The sequence below is a fragment of the Triturus cristatus genome, chromosome 10, assembly GCF_964204655.1.
Source record: "Triturus cristatus chromosome 10, aTriCri1.1, whole genome shotgun sequence".
Classification (NCBI taxonomy): domain Eukaryota; kingdom Metazoa; phylum Chordata; class Amphibia; order Caudata; family Salamandridae; genus Triturus; species Triturus cristatus.
Window position 1 is genome coordinate 267,613,690 of NC_140593.1, and position 17,006 is coordinate 267,630,695.

Here is a 17,006-nt window from a genome sequence, read left to right on the forward strand (position 1 = left end):
AAAAACCCTATGAGAAGCTGGTCTTTTGATCGCTCTTTGCTTTCATCGTCAGAGGTTATTAACTCTCTTCAAATTGAAGTCCAGAACTTTATGGACAACAATATTGGCTCAGCCTCCCCTGAGTGTGTTTGGGATGCTTTTAAAGCATTTTTAAGGGGCCTGATAACGAACAAGGCCATATACAAGAAAAAGATCTATAGTGAATTAGTAACTTCATTTGAAGCTGAGATGGTTAGAGTGCAAACAGAAATAGTGCTATATCCGGACGTCCCTGCTAACACTCTACAGGAATGGCAGAGTAAGCTAGTTGTCTTGAGAGGGGAATTGGATTCAGTTTTGAATTCACGGGTTCTTGAGAGGTGAGAAGCGAGCAAATTAGCTCACTTCCAATATGGAGAGGGAGCAGGGAAGTTGTTAGCTTGGAAGGTAAAAACCGACCAGGTTAGAAACAATATAGACTCTGTTACCTCTGGGGGAGTAACATACTCCTTCGATGAAGATATTAGAAGAGTATTTTGGGATTTCTTTAGCAACATATATCAGGAAGACAAAGACATTGAGGAAGTGCAAGTGGAGGATTGGCTGAAGGATATATCCCTTCTAGAATTGACGCCTGAACAGAGTATCTCCCTGGATCGTGAGATTTCACAGGAAGAGGTTAGGCATGCTATCTTAAAGGGTAAGAAGGGTAAGGCAACTGGCCCAGATGGCTTGCCATCTAAAATTTATATTGCCTTGGAGATAAAAATCCTCCCTTTTCTTACAGCTCTGTTCAATCAGATTCTTCGGGAAGGTCTGTCTCTCCCTACTTCATGGAATAAAGCTTCTATAACCCTCATATTGAAACCAGGAAAGCCAGCTACCTGTTGCGGTTCATATAGACCGATTTCCAATCTTAAATTCTGACTATAAAATATTTACGTCAGTTCTGGCAGATAGGTTGGGAGCAGTAGTAACAGGAGTTCTGCACTCAGATCAGAAGGGCTTCGTGAGGGTCGACAACTACATGAGCTGACATATGATCTCATAGCAGCCATTGATATGGCAACGGTAGAGTCTCTCCCATTGGCTGTACTTACATTGGACGCCACCAAGGCCTTCGATAGGGTGAACTGGATGTACCTGTTGAGGGTCCTGAGTAGGTTTAACATCGGGGAGAGATTCCGGCGAGCTGTGAGACTCTTATATCAGAACCCTTCAGCTTCCTTGTTGGTAAACGGAGAGTTGTCCATGCCGTTTAATATATCACGGGGTACGCGTCAAGGCTGCCCTCTCGCCCCCCTCCTATTCGATTTATATATTGAACCCTTCGCTCAACGGTTGAGAGATGAGCGTAATATTAAACCTTTTATTTATGGGGGGTGGGAGAAGAGGGTAGCCTTATATGCGGATGATATTCTTCTCTTCTCCTCAGAGCTAAGTACGGCGTTTCCATCTGTGATTGCTCTGGCACTTGATTTTGGAAAAGTATCAGGCTATGAGATTAATGCTTCCAAAACTTACATCATGGTTTGGAATGATCCCGTACCCGTGGCAGGGGCTCAGTTAAGCTCTAGTCTACGGTATCTAGGTATTAATATTGTCCGAGATATAAATAAAATTGCATTATTAAACTTTTCTAATGTTGCTAAGGAATGTCGAAGACTTATGCGATCTTGGTCTTCACTCCCTCTTTCAAATTTGGGCAGAGTAAACTTAATAAAAATGTCTGTCTTGCCAAAAATATCTTTTTAATTTAACACCATTCCCCTTTTTTTTTTTAACCTTCTCTGTTAACTAAACTTCAGAGTCATATTAGTTCCTTTATATGGAATGACCATATACCCAGGATTGCCTGGAAAAAACGTAGGCGGCGTAGAGAGAAGGGGGGCTTAGCGGCGCCTGATATTCAACTATATGCATGGGCATTTCAGTTGTCCCATGCCAGGATGTTGCTAAAAATGCCCACAAACTCTGCAATTGGACGTATGTTTGTAGCACTACTTAGTGGAGAGGGCGTGACCCAGCAGGGTTTTTTGCTTAAATTTGGAGATCCGAAATTTTTAAAAAAAGTGAAATTGAAGGTGTTGCGAGACATGGCAAAAACTTGGGGTAAACTCAGGTGTTCTCTAAAGATTGGCTATTTTATAAGTAGGTCACCATTGTGGAATTCACCAGGTTGTCCAGATTGGCTGATGGACAGTCTTGCAACACCATTGAGGGAGGCAGGTTTGGAGGTCTGGGGGGATTTATTTGTGGAAGGTTGTTTGCTTCCATGGGAGGCTCTGCTATCTAAAATAGGGCCGGGCCTCTCTAGGTTTAAGTACCTTCAGATTGTTAGTTGGGCACACTCACAGATTTCTGCTAAGGGCAGTTATGTGCTAGGAGGAGATAGTAATCTAGTGACGCAGCTATTGGATAAGCCTCCCGCCCGAAAGGAGGTTTCCACATGGTATGAGCTATTATTAGAAGAGATGGATGGCAAATTCAAACTGCCAGAGTTGCTGTGGGCCTCTACCTTTACTGATCAGAATATCGAGAATTTGTGGTTTTCATCTTTCAAGATCATGTGGGATATAGTGAAACCTGCTTGGCTTCGTAGGAACCACCTTTTTACCCTACATAGGGCCTACTATTCGCCACAGAGACTCTCAAAATTTTCTAAGGGCACTTTAGTGGCATGTCCCAAATGTGGGCTGATAGCTGCCTCTGATACACACATGTTCTTTGAGTGTCCTCTTCTGGCCCCGTACTGGAATGCTATAAGTATATCACTTTCATCTGCTCTGGGCTTTAAAATCCTGATAACCTCTCCCCTTGTAATCTTTGGAGTTTCACCTGAAGTTCTCTTCTATTGCATACTTTTGGCTCGAAGAGAAAATTGTAAAAAATGGAAGGACCCGACTCCACCTATTTTGCTGGACTGGCGTACCTCAGTTTTACAAACATCTACAGTTGATTTAACAAGAGTTGGTAATGCTGATAAAAGAAGTTTTGGGTTTTTGTTGAATTGGGCGTAACTGGTATACAGGGCGATGGGGTTTTTTATTTTCCCCCCATGGTCCAATGATTAAGCTGCTTGGGGAACTCCATGTGCTGTATATCCATCAGGGTGTCCACGATAATAGCAATGGGTACTTGACTGCAGCAATATTACCCCTTCTCTCTCAATGGTTGTCCTAGGGAGGTGCAACTTCTTGCGCCCCTATTTGGTAACCAAGGGCGGAAAATGAGGACCAAAAAAAATAAAAAAATAAAATAAAAAAGACACGATCCGATTGTTTAGTGGCTCTTACGATACCTGTCAGGAGATCAGGGTAGATGTGCTCTGCGAGACTCAGGATAAAGATTGTACCACAGTAATCCAGCCCTCAAAACCTGCCTTGCTGAAACAATCCATGAAAGGGATTGTATCCCTGGCCCCCAGTACAAGGAACAGCTCTTTGTTGATGTGATTTATGTACTTATTGGAGCCCGCAACTTGCTTCATTCTGCCGCCAGCTGCCTCCCGCTGCCAGAGGGGACTCCAGCACCCAGTAAACACCATGCCTAGAAGCCAAGCGGACGCCATTACACCATGACGTATTTGCTCGGCTTTTTCTGCCGGCCTCACCTGCCAAATGGATTCTTGTCTTTATGGGGCCATGCGTTTGGCCCCATAAAGATAAGAAACGTTTTGCGACGAACGCAAAGCAGGCGAGGCCGTCCGAATGGGACGGCTCAGAAAGCCAAGCAAATACATCACGGTCACCTCTTTTCCAATGGCTGGCCACCGTTTAGCATAAACGGTGACGCCAGCCAATGGAAAAGAGGGGCAGGGCTTAATGCCCCTTACAGAAAATACCCACATCTCATTAAATCTCGCCAGCGAGACTGCGCATGCGCGCAGCCTACGCCAGGAGAGACCTAAAAACGACTTGCTAAAAAATAAATCAGTTGCAGAAACATGGTTTCAAACTAAAACCAACTAAGTCCGCCAGGAATGGTTAGCAACAAAACTATGTCTCACCCCAATACCTGTTCATGATCACAAGCAAGTCACACATGACATTGCAAAGAATATCATTTAAATGGTTAATACATATGTCCTGCTCTCATAATATAACACTGCAGACTTAGGCCCTGGTTTTGAGTTTGGTGGACAGAAATGAGTTCAACAGGATGACATAGGACTTTATTCCTGTCATTCCAAGGATCCCCCGCTCGCCAAATATTGAGCTGAATCTATACACGGACTGGAAGCGCTCTCATGTTGGTTTCTGTCAATGTAAGAAAAGTTTAACAGACAGTACCATCAAACTTTCAAAAACAAACTGTCAACGTAGGAGTCTATTTTCAAACAATAAAAAACTTGAGGTGCCCAGACAACAGCTCTCCCATGGGGGTATTTTTTTCATTTTATTTTGCTTCACTGACAGGATATTCTTCAAATCGTGTGGATAAACCAAGAGTTTGGTGGGCAGCTTACTATGTCGCCGTTGCAACAGAGTACTCTGTCCCTCAAACTTTAAATCAGAGCTTTAACTACTTCCCAGCTATTTCACTGTGGAAAGGATCTAGTTTAGGATTCTCTAGCACATTAATCGTGAGCTACCATTGGCTCGCCGGCTGTCATGGAGTAGCTTTCTGACTGTCATTCTAAATTAGGATTATTTCAGCTGATTTTAAATCACCCCCATATGTTTTGCTTCCATTAACTTCAGACTTTGAGTCTCTGTCAGAGATTTATTTCATTACAGTCCAATAAGCAAGTTACTACCTTCAGTAACGCCTTTCTGGTGGATACTGTGTTTAACTGCAGATTTCACAAATTTAGACTATCCCTCATGCACCAGGCACGATCAAGAACATTTCACAGCAGTGCTTCCGTGAGACTCTAGGTGGTGCCATGTGCCATGTGGCTGGTGATTGGCTTTGTTCTACCAAGGAAGTGATGGAGCAGAGCAGCAGATAAATACCACCCTTGTGCACCGATGTCAGTTTCTTGCTAGATTCTTTCTGTGCCCTAAGACACAGAGCACAAAGCAATTGGCAGTATAAGTGTGTAGATATCTAAATCGGGTCCGTTTTAGTTGAAAAAAGGAGGCCTCTCCACAGAACTAGGAGGTGGAAGGATGTTGAGGAATCTGCGGTTAGATAGAGCATCCACTAGCGAGAGCCTACCGGAGGCTGCTTTTTGGCCAGTGCATAGCAGATCTTAATCAAATGGCTATCCGCCTTGAAAAAATCCTTTTCAACACTGCCTTACCTTTCTTAGCTGCAGAGAACCCTACAAGAAAGCTGATCTTTCACTCGATGATCTTAGTGAAATCAATGTAAAAGTTCAAGGCTCTTTTAACATCAAGTCAATAGAGTCTCTCCTTTTTGGAAGAGTGAGCGGGGCAAAAAACATTGGGGGTTGATGGATTGCCCAACGTGAAACGGAGTGACAACGTTTGGCAAGAAGGCTGCCCTGGTCCTCAACATCAGCTTTTCTGCTAAAAAGGTGTTGTAGGGCGGATGCACCAATCACACCTGGAGCTCACCCACACAACGAGCCGAAGCGATCCCAATGAGGAATATAGTTCTGAGAGTTAACAAATGCAATGAACAGTTAAGAATTGGCTCAAAGAGTATGAGGATCAAATTATGATCCCACAGATGGTTTGGGAGGAAACGTGTGCCAAAACTTTAATAAATCACATCACAACAGATGATTTTAACAAGGAAGAATGTTCGAGAAAACGCAAAAAAGGCCAAAGGTGCAGACAAATAATTTGTAATGGTGCCTACTACAAGAACTTGCTGGGCCACAGGTCAAGCAAAAAATAAAACATTCAGCATCTTGGCTTCTAAGGGGGTCTGTGTTGTTGCATACTACACACTAGGCAATAAATTTGTTCCAGGTGCACAAATAGACTCTATAGAGGGAAGCCTGGCTGCAAGTATGACATAGCAAAACAAAAGGGGATGATGGACGGAGTGTTGAACAATGCAAGCACTCACCCCCAGTCAACTGATCTGGGTTTAATCCATCATCATTCTTTAGCTCACTCCGCCACCCCAGTTCAGACATGGCCATATGCAAATCAGTCTGACCCTGTGCCTCATGGGAACAGTCCAGTCCGAACTGCCAAGCCATGTCTTCCCTGGACCGGAAAAAAGCATCCTGGGACCGGTTTCTGGCTAATCAGCCGTTATCGGCCAGGCTAGCTTGAATCCAGTGGCAAAGTGAGCAAGGGACTCACGTCTGGGCATACCCTGCCAACTTAGGGCGAACAAAGCAAAACCAAAGGGGATGATGGACGGAGTGTTGAACAATGCAAGCACTCACCTCCAGTCAACTGATCTGGGTTTAATCCATCATCATTCTTTAGCCCACTCCGCCACCCCAGTTCAGACATGGCCATATGCAAATCATTCTGACCCTGTGCCTCATGGGAACAGTCCAGCCCGAACTGCCAAGCCAAGTCTTCCCTGGACCGGAAACAAGCAACCTGGGACCGGTTTCTGGCTAATCAGCCGTCATCAGCCAGGCTAGCTTGAATCCAGTGGCAAAGTGAGCAAGGGACCCACGTCTGGGCATACCCTGCCAACTTAGGGCGAACAAAGCAAAACCAAAGGGGATGATGGATGTAATGTTGCCCGAAACCGGTCCTAGGATGCTTGTTTCTAGTCCAGGGAGGACCTGGCCTGGCAGTTTGGCCTGGACTGTTCGCATTGGGTGCAGGGTCATGGCTGATTTGCATATGGCTGTGTCCAAACTGGAATGGCATGGTGAGCAAAAAAACTATGGATTTAGGCCCAGATCTCTGTACTGGGGTGAATGTATGACATTGTTCTGCATTCTGTCCATCAAATATAAAACTCTGCAAAAAAAAAAAAAATGTTCTTTTTGCATTTGTCACCCCGAGTGGGACGGGTATGCCCAGACGTGGGCCCCGTGCTCTCCGTGCCACTGGAGTCAAGATATCCTGGCTGATGAGGGCTGATAGCCCGAAACCGGTCCTAGAATGCTTGTTTCTAGTCCAGGGAGGACCAGGCCTGGCAGTTTTGGCTGGACTGTTCCCATTGGGCGCAGTGTCAAGACCGATTTGCATATGGCTGGGTCCAAACTGGAATGGCATGGTGAGCAAAAAAACGATGGGTTTAGAGCCATATCTCTGTACTGGGGTGAATGTATGACATTGTTCTGCATTCTGTCCATCAATTGTTCTTTTTGCAAGTATGACATACACAACCCCAGGTGGTAGACCGAATGCAATCAACTGCCACTGCTCAATCTCCGTACATGTAGGTATGGACGCGCAGGTTCAGATCAGAACCCTGTGGTGCGCTCCAACCCATTTTCTCAGGTGCAGAACCCTAGCCTGCTCCTGAAAAAGAAGATCCTCCCAAAGCAATAGCCAGAATGAGGACAGATGCTCACGCCCAGAAGTTACAGGTACCCCACTCCCCTGGCCCTGTCCAGAGTCACTAAGAAGACTAAGGCCCAGTCATTCCGGATCTTCTTCAGAACTTGGGGCAGAAGAGGTAGAAAGGCATACAGGAGTCCCTTGCTCTACTCTTGCTATAATGTATCTCCTAAAGACAGTGTTCTTGGGAACTCCAACTTGCACAAAGTGTGACATTGTGCATTCTCGATATTGGCAAAACGTTTCAGCCACAGCTCTCCGCACTGTTGGAAAATGCCCAGCACCACTTCATGGATGCAACCACCATTCGTGATCCTCCATGCGTTGCTAGCTGACTTCGTCTGCTTTGACATTTAAAGATCCCACCAGATGGTTCACGACCAGGGAGATGCCTTGATGCTCCAGTCAACTTCAGGAGTGCACTACCTCTTGGCACAGGACCCAGGTCCCTACCTAGCCCTGCTTGATGAAGTACCACATAGTGGTGGTGTTGAATGTATGACGTTACAATGCATACATTTATAATGCATGCCTTTACAACACAGTTTTTACATCGCATCATCCTTTACAACGCGTTCTTTACATCGCATGCCATTACATAGCATTTTCAGAAACTACCTTTACAACGCATTCCATTACATCGCATTATACCTTTACAACGCATATCATTACAATGCATAACATTACATCGCATTAAAGGTAAGTGTTGGATAGTATAGGGGTAATAATTACTATTGTAACTCCAGTGAGTGCAACAGTAGGGTAAGTGTTGGATAGTGTAGGGCTAAAAATTACTATTCTAACTCCAGTGAGTGCAACAGTAGGGTAAGTTTTGGATAGTGTAAGAGTACTATGCGTTGGAATGGTATGCATTGTAATAACTTGCGATGTAATGCCTGCGTTGTAGTGACATGCGTCGTAATGACATGCGTTGTAGTGACATGCGATGTAATGGCTGCGTTGTAATGACATGCGATGTAAAGGATGTTGCGATGTAATGACTGCTATGTAAAGGTAGTGCGATGTAATGACTGTGTTGTAAAGGTTGTTTCCCGGTGGTGTAGTACGTGAGAATAAGCAATGGTCTTCCCTAAATGGATGGCAGGAAGGCCTTTAACACCTGGAAGATGGCTTGCAGCTCAAATAGATGTATGTGAAGCCAGGTCTCTGCCGGAGGCCCGATTCCTCTAATCTCCACCTCTCACATCTGACCTGCCCAGCCCAGCAGGGATGCATCTATCACCACCGCCATCTCTGGGTGGGGAATCCAGAGGGCTCTACCCCTGGTCAGGTTGTGGGCTAGCAGCCACAACCGAGATCTTGTGCAATCTCCTCCGAAACCTGGATGAAATCCAACAGGTTTCTCTGGTGCTGGGCCCGCTGAGACTTCAGATCCTTCTGCAGAGCCGGTATATGCAACCTGGTACAGTGGACAAGCTGGGTGTATGAGGCCAGCAAACCAAGAAGCTCTCACTGAGGTTCAGGACCAAGGCCCCAAATATATGCGCAATAACCAGAATATCCTGGACTTGTTGCGATGGACAAAAGGCTCTGAACTGCAACATATCCAGGACAGCTCCTATAAACAGAGCCTCTGAGAAGGATTCAGGTGGGACATCGGCTCGTTGATCAAGAACTTCAAAGATGTCAGGAGGTTTGCAGTCTTCTGGGGGTGGTCTACAACTGACTGTGCCGAGCCCATCTTCAACAGCCAATCATCGAGGTAGGGGAAAAGTGCAATCAGCAATCTCCTGGTACGGATGAAGAGAAGCAGGGTAAACTGAAAATGCTTCTGGATGACCTTGAACCACAGGTAACATGTTCAGGACTGCAGGACAGGCAGCCATTCAGTCACCCGGATCTATGGCATACAAAACTTGGACCAGTGTGAGCATTTTGAATTCGTTGCCCAATAGGAAGGCACTCATAGGGCGAAGACCTAAAATAGGCCTCTGTCCTCCTTCGGCATAAGATAATAGTGGGAGTAACAATCTATCCCTTCTGAAGCCAGTAACTTCTCGATGGCCCCTTTGGCCATCGGAGTCTGCAACTCCTGCAGTAAGAATAATAGGTGGTCCTCTGAAAACCACTGTGATGTGGGAGGAAACTGTGGTGGGTGGAAAAGAAATGCGAGGGCATTTTGTCCTTACACTATAACCCCTCCCTTCTTTCGTTTCTCTTATTTTCCTTCTATCTTTCCTATCTCCCTGTTCTCACATTTCTTTCCTAGTTTCTTACTTTCTCTACTGAGGTGGCCTATCCTTTCTTTAAAAGCAGGATGTAGGAAAGTAGGATCTACTTCTATGGTTACTCCCACTTTTTGCTTGATGTGATGCTGTGTTTGACTAGTCTGACTGGGCACATGCTAATCAGGCCCCAAATCTATCTGCTTTTTCCCTACATTGGTTTGCTCAGTACATAGGTACACCCCAGATTGGATACTGGGGTACCCTTATAGGTCCCTAGTATATAATACCCATGTACCAAGGGCATAGGTACCCCAGAGGTCTCCCATCGGCTGAAGCATATATTATGCCACGCATGAGAGACCATTCAAAACGGAACTACAGGCCTGCCATTGCAGCCTGTGTAAATTGGTGCATGCACCACTTACTAAAGAAATAGGTTTACTATATCTAAGGGTCACTGGACTTAAAACCTATAAGTCACCCCTATAGCAGGCCTTTGCAATCCTTAAGGTAGGGTGCTTGGTTCTAAGTGAGAGGGTGCCCCTGCATGAGTAGGACACCCCTGCTGCCTACGGAGTCCATTCTCCCAGGTTGTCAGAGAAGCAGCCATATACTATATAGAGGGGCACCGCGTAATTACATGATGACCATCTCGCAAATGGCTGCAACAAATCCCATAATGTTTGCTATCAAACATGTTAGAATCATACCTCCCACACCGTTTACAGAGACACATTTCTGCCCTCCTGCTGCTGAGCCAACTAAAGCAGAGGAAGGTGGAACAATAGGCATCCTGTCACAGGGAGGTGTGACCACCTCCCAGACAGGGTTAAGTGTATTGGGACCAGGTGGGTGCGCTTGAAAGTCTGCCTGAGGGGAGCATTTGGTGTCCCTGTGCATAGTCCAGTTCAAACCAGTTCTGGGAGCTGTTGGCTCCTGCTGTGGCACGAAACTGGACAAAAGACATGGGGGTAACCTTCCCCCTGTCCGAGTCCTCTCATGGGAGGGTTCCCTGAATCTTCCCAACCCTTTCCCTAGGGTACTTAAGGGCTTACCTGGGTGTAGGTTTGTCGTGGGATAAGATTCAGATCAGACACCACTACATTTCTACCGTCTGGGCACTCTTGACTTCGCTGGACTTCGTTTGGGCCTGACTTCATCTCCCTTCCAGTCTGCTGCATCGTCTGTGCCTGTGCATCATACAGAAACCTCCAAGGCCTGTGAAGCATCAAAGACACCTGAAGCAATCTCCCTTGGAGTGAGAGAGTCACTCCCCTGCATTTGTAGGCACCTCAACTAAGTCGACCGGTCTGCAGATCCGGAGTTCCTCCGGACTCCGTGGGCTCTACAACACAGGTGGTAGTCCTCCACGGCTCCCATTTTCTGCTCTACCCTCTCACTAAGTTTACGGCCAGTATTCCTCGTGAGGGTTGCAATAACTAAACCCCTGTGTTTCGCATCCAACTTACAGTTGCAAAGGCTTGTTGGCTTCTGTGCAAGAAGATCTTCGGGCTCCAAGTAGCCCCAACCTTGAGCATCTCCTGTGACCAGAATCTCCAGTCACACCACATTGTGTGCACCGTGGCCTGCATCTTTTGGTGAGCTGCTTGAGGTCCTCTCGCGACTCCAGTGCCTCCAGACTGTGGGTCCGCTTAAGGGTCACACTTGTTTCTTTTGGGCTCCCCTGATTGCTTGGGATCTGCCCTGACTCCCCTGCCTTTTGTGAGTCCCCTGGACCTTGCTGGTCCTGACGTTGCTCCTTCTTTGATTCCTGCCTGGCTTGCCTTTGCCAAGGCTTGTTGGTTTCTCCCACCGGACACCGACGCCTCAGCACTCGACATCCTTCATGGGACAGCTCAGATCTGGGTCCTGGCCTTCCTCAGCATCTCCTGGTCCTCACAGATGCAGAATCAAGGTCCTCTTCATCCATCCTGAAGCACCTGACATCAGAGGGCATTCGTCTTCCAAGTCTCCTGTCACCCCTGAGTGACATAGACTCTGTCTCCTCTGCTTTCGGGTACTCCTCTTCAAGAATCCACATTTGGATTCCCAAGGACACTCTCTCCTCTTTCAGCAGCGGCAATTTCCTGAAGTCCTCCATTGGGTTCGATGTGGGTTTCCAACACCACTTCACACGTATGCACCCGGCTTCCCTGGTGTAGGTAAAGTGGGTACCAGGGTATCCACAGGTGGGGTGACTCTCCAATCTTCTGTGTTTCACGGGGTTACTTCAGGGTCCACTGGGAAGTGTCCTTAATCTGTAAAAATCCAACTGTGACTTGCACATAGACTTGTACGGAGCACGTAGTCGTGTTCCCACACTGCACACACTCTACGTGGGGGCCCCTATCTACTCACCTTGGGTGGTTCCTTGGGGTCTCAGCAATTCTACATCCTCTCGACACTGTCTTGACTGGAGACGTGGTTCTTACAACACTTTCTTAGTATATGGTTTGGTCCCCCCGGGACCACTGTGTATTTTGTGCCATTTACTCTGTTTCTTTGCTAAAGTATTGTGTGCATTTTGTGTTTATCTCCATGTTGGAGATACTTGAACATTCTAGAGAGTATTAGATAATAAATACATATTTTTATAAACACTTGGTGTGGTTCTTTTCACTTAATCTATGGTATAAGATTTCATTCTGGTAAAACAAACTGCTTTACACTCCTTCTGGACTAAGCCTGAAGGCTGCTCTCCATAGCTGCCACGAAGAGAGCTTTCTAAGGTTGTCTTAGACCTCCTAAATCCCCATAAGGGTTGTCTGGACTGGTGCAAGGTGCCCACTTACTTTAGGGGACATCATATACCAGGCCAGCTATTCACATTGGTGGCATAATACATGCTTCAGCCCATGGGAGATCTCTGGGGTATATATGCCCTGGATACTGGGGTACCATCATACCTCCCACACCGATTAGGGTGTGGAGGTATGATTCCAAAATGTTTGATACCAAACGTGATAGGATTTGTTGCAGCCATTTTCGAGATGGTCCCCCTCTCGACCATCTGTTAGTGGTCTGAGGGGCAAAATCAACCCTATATTAGGGGAAGTATTATACCCACTGGCCTCCTGCAAGTCTACATTATTACTGCCATCATCATCATTCGGGGGGGAGGGGTAAATCATCACCATCGTTATTATTATGTGGTGCCAAACTATGTTCAGAATCCATGCCAAAAAGATGATGCAACCTCAGAGTAAGGCTCTGTGTTAGAGTAAGAGATTTGTCTCAATCAGATCGCTTATGAACCAGGTGCACTGAGTGGAGCCAAGGCATGAACAAAGTCGGGGTCAAGACCGATTTGGTTCAGGGTGAACACTGAAGTCAGCAAAGACTTGACCTCCAGTGACGCCGGGTCCAGTTCAATGAAGAAGGGACTAGGGCAGGACTAGGACCTGGAATGGAAGTCAGCACCAGAGTCGGAACGAAACCCGAGACAGGTTCTAAGGGCTCAGACGGTATCGAAGGTGGACCCTGATAGTAACACGACTGGAGCCCCCCGAGGATCCTTGGGGCCCAAAGGTGCACCATAGGGAGCTGGAAGCATGCCACAAATATGCATCATGGTCTCCTTAAAGGCCTCGATCTACTGCAGCATCGCCGATGGCCCAGGAAATTCGGAGAGCAGTAGGACAAGTTGGTAACTGGCTACTGAACTCGGAGTGATATTGATTGGCAACATGAGCCCTCCCAACGTCTCTTGAACAGAGAGTGGCAGGAGTCAGGTTGAGTCTCACCTTGACTTCTTACACTTCCTCTTTGAGCTAGATAGACTTACCGGACAATATTGACCACAAAGAAGACCTGTCCCAGGAATGGTCTAGAACTTACTAGAGACCTGTAACTTCTCTTGGGTGTTCCATGGTCACGGATCTCCTTCAGGTGCTTGAGGGCATATTCTTCACATGATTTAGACTCGTTCCCTAGAGCCCAAACACCAGTGCCACACTTTGTGCTGGTATGTAACTGACCTTGTTTTCCAAAAGCCACTGCACGGTTTGAACCCTGTAGTTTTCGGTGGGGACATTGTTCCACTCCACACTGGAAAAGCAATTTGAAAGAGTTTATTAAGTGATGAAAAAGGAACAGAGCTCCAGATCCATGTTTGAAGGCATGGAAAGATAGGAGTAAACATTGGAGAACTAGGAATGGTGCTTGTATATGGCGTTGCTCCGTCACTTGCGTGGTGGAATCAGGCCAACGTGGAGCCACAAAACGCCCTCTAGCGGCATGCAGTAGCACTGCTGTGAAACCTTCTGGATCCAGTCTGGTCCCTGGCGAATATTCAATAGGTGAGGAATCTGTGGTTAGAACTATTCATCAGGAACGAGAAAAATTTGGAAGACTTTTTTCACAACATTGAAAGATGCATTGCTTAGAAAATCACTGCTTTAAAATTAATTTCAATTAAAAAAAATAATCTTTCTTTTTCTCCATCTTTTTTCTTTCTTGCTTGTTCGACTTTTTCCCACCTCTTCTTTTTCTTTATTTTTTCTCCCACCTTTCTTGTTCTCTTTTCTGTTTCTTTCTCTCCTCCTATTTTCTTGATGGTTTCTTTTTTCTAATTTTACTTCCTACTGTCCATTGTGCCCCACCACCTTTATCACTTTTGGGTTTTCTATCGTGCTGTCATCACCTGCATTCCTTATTTCCTTTATTTCTCTCTTTTAATCCTTGTTACCTTCACTACTTCTCAGCTTCATTCCCTGTTTGCATTCCTCCTCTTCTTTTCTGCATTCCTTATTTCCTTTCCTCCTCTCTGAGTTCTTTCTTCTTTTTCTCCTTTGTTCCATCATTCCTTCTTTCCTTCCCCCCTCTGAACTCCTTATTTCTGTTCCTAATGTACTGTCTTCCTTTGTTCATTCTATCTTTCAGCCCCTTTTCCCTTTGGTCTCTCTTTTGCTCTCCTTTATCTCCTTCTTTCCATTTTAAACCTTCCTCTCAATCTGCCCGTCATCCCTTTTTTCTCTGCGTCAGTACTCTTATTTTGTCCTTACCCTATACCCACTCCCTTCTTTTGTTTCTCTTGTTCTTTCCTTCTATCTTTCTTTTCACCCTGTTCTCACATAATTTTCCTTCTTTCTTTCTCTCCTTATGTGTCCTCTCCTTTCTTTAATAGTGCTTACTTTCTTATAGCAATCTCTACATTCATTAATTTGTGTTTCATCATTGACTGTCAGGTATACCACCACCAAAGGGATGGGTCCAAAAATATATTTACTTGTTAAGTGCTATCTAGTTTTCATGTACTTATTGCTAATGGTTCTGGTTAAAGATACAAGTCATATGATAAAAACATAACATTCTGATTTAATTGTGCACATTTGTGCACTTAGGGAAGTACTTATGAATTTTCCCATAGGGCACTAAAAACTCTAGGACTTGCCTTCCTGATAATCCCTGGACTGTTCCTACCACCAAGCCAGACTAGTTTCTGGACATCAACCAATGGACTATAGGGCAGTTAGCTAGGTTATGGAAGTCTTTCTAACCCTAGCTTTTTCAATGCAACAAATGTCATCATATGTATTGTATCACCAACAGAACACAAACTCCATGGAGATGCTCACCTTTCAGAGATGATTCATAAACAAGAGTAAGGGGATAAAAATGGCCCTTAGGTCCTCCACAGTTCAGCTGCCATGATACAGTTAATGTGCCAGTAATGCTGGGTGCTCATTACAGTAGAACAGGTACTTATCGTTTATGGCAATTTGCCATTATGTACCCTTAATTAATCTGTTAGGCAGTAGCTTGTAGTATATTTTTGTGTGGTTGTTAGACCTGGCATTTTTTGGTGTGCTTCCCCAGTCTTTTTGCTTTCTGGCCTCCTGTTTTTAATGGGACGATGGACTACATTTTGCTGGTTTAGTGCTTCTGCGCACTTTTTCACTTCTGTTCAGTGTTAAAGTGCAAGTGCTCCTGCTGTAAATTGTGTTTATGGATTGGTGTTTCCATGTTTGGCTTATTTGATTTACTGCTAAGTCCTTAGTAAAGTGCACAATGTGTGCCAGGGCCTATAAATCAAATGGTCCTAGTGGACTTGAAGCACTGATTGTGCCACTCACATGAGCAGTTCTGTAAAAGTATCTCAGACCTGCCACTGCAGTGTCTGCGTGCAGTTTTTAACTGCCATGTCGACCTGGCAAGTTCACCCACTTGCCATGCCCAAACCTTCCCTTTTCTTACATGTAAGGCACCCCTCAGATAGGCCCAAGGTACCCCCCTGGGCAGGGTGCAGTGTATGTGAAAGGTAGGACATGTCCTGGTGTGTATGACATGTCCTAGTAGTGAAATACTGCCAATTTCATTTTTCACTATTGCAAGGCTACCTTTGCCATAGGCTAACATGGGAGTTGCTTTGCAACGTCTTACAAGTATAACTTTCCATTGGAACAAGATTAAGAAATGGAGTTTAGGCTCTCTGAACTCAGAATTTAATAACACATCTTTTCAGGTAGATGTTTTTTACAATGTGTGTTTGAAAATGCAACTTTTAGAAAGCAAGCATTTTCTTGCTTAACCATTCTGTGTGCCTCTGGTGTTTGTGTATTGACTGTAAATAGTCGCAAGTGGCGCTGAGGTGTGTCCTGCCTTTCCTGGGTGACTCATAGTTGGGCTGGATAGGCCTGGTCTGCATTTAGAGTGGTGGGAGGAGTTTTCACCAGCACCTGAATAGGCAGTGTCTCCTCTGCACAATGCTGTCTCCACCTCCTCTAGTGAAGCTGGACCAGAGAGGGTAGAACTGGTTTAGACTGACCACAGGGCTTTAGAACTCTTTTGGATCAAGGAACCTACCTACCAAGAAGAACTACCACATTGCTGTGTGCTTTGCTGTGTTGGCCTGCAGTGGCTACTTCGGTCTTGGGTAGAAAAAGGACTGGACTGAACTTTCTGCAACTTCTTTGTTTGAGTTTCTCCAAGGGTTGAGGTAGAACTTGCCCCCTGTTCAAGAAGTCTCAGAAACAGCAAAGACTTCAAGTTCATCTGTTACCAGCACTGGGAACAGTGTGTTTTGTGCTGCAACAGAAAGAAAAGCAATCAGATGCCATCAACAACACCGCTGCTGGCTCCATGACCTAAAAGCACTGCAACCCTGGTGTCACCGACGACGAAACCCGATGCCGCGACCGAACCCCTGCTTGGAGCGTGTCCTGTGGGCACCGCAATTTGCACCGCCTCACTTCACACTGCCTCCTGGATACCCCGATGCTGCCACTCCATGCCAACATTGATGCCGCTGCTTGCACCGTGGTTTGAGGGCACCTTTCGTAAGTTACACTACCCACCAACCCACAGTGCAACCTTGGCCTGCCGGCGCCATCGACTCCAGTTCGTCAGCCGTTGACAGCGCATCAGCAATGACTATGATGCTGCCTGCACCATGACCTTCTAGCACCGCAACAAGCACCGCACCACTTGGCACCTCAGCCCTGGT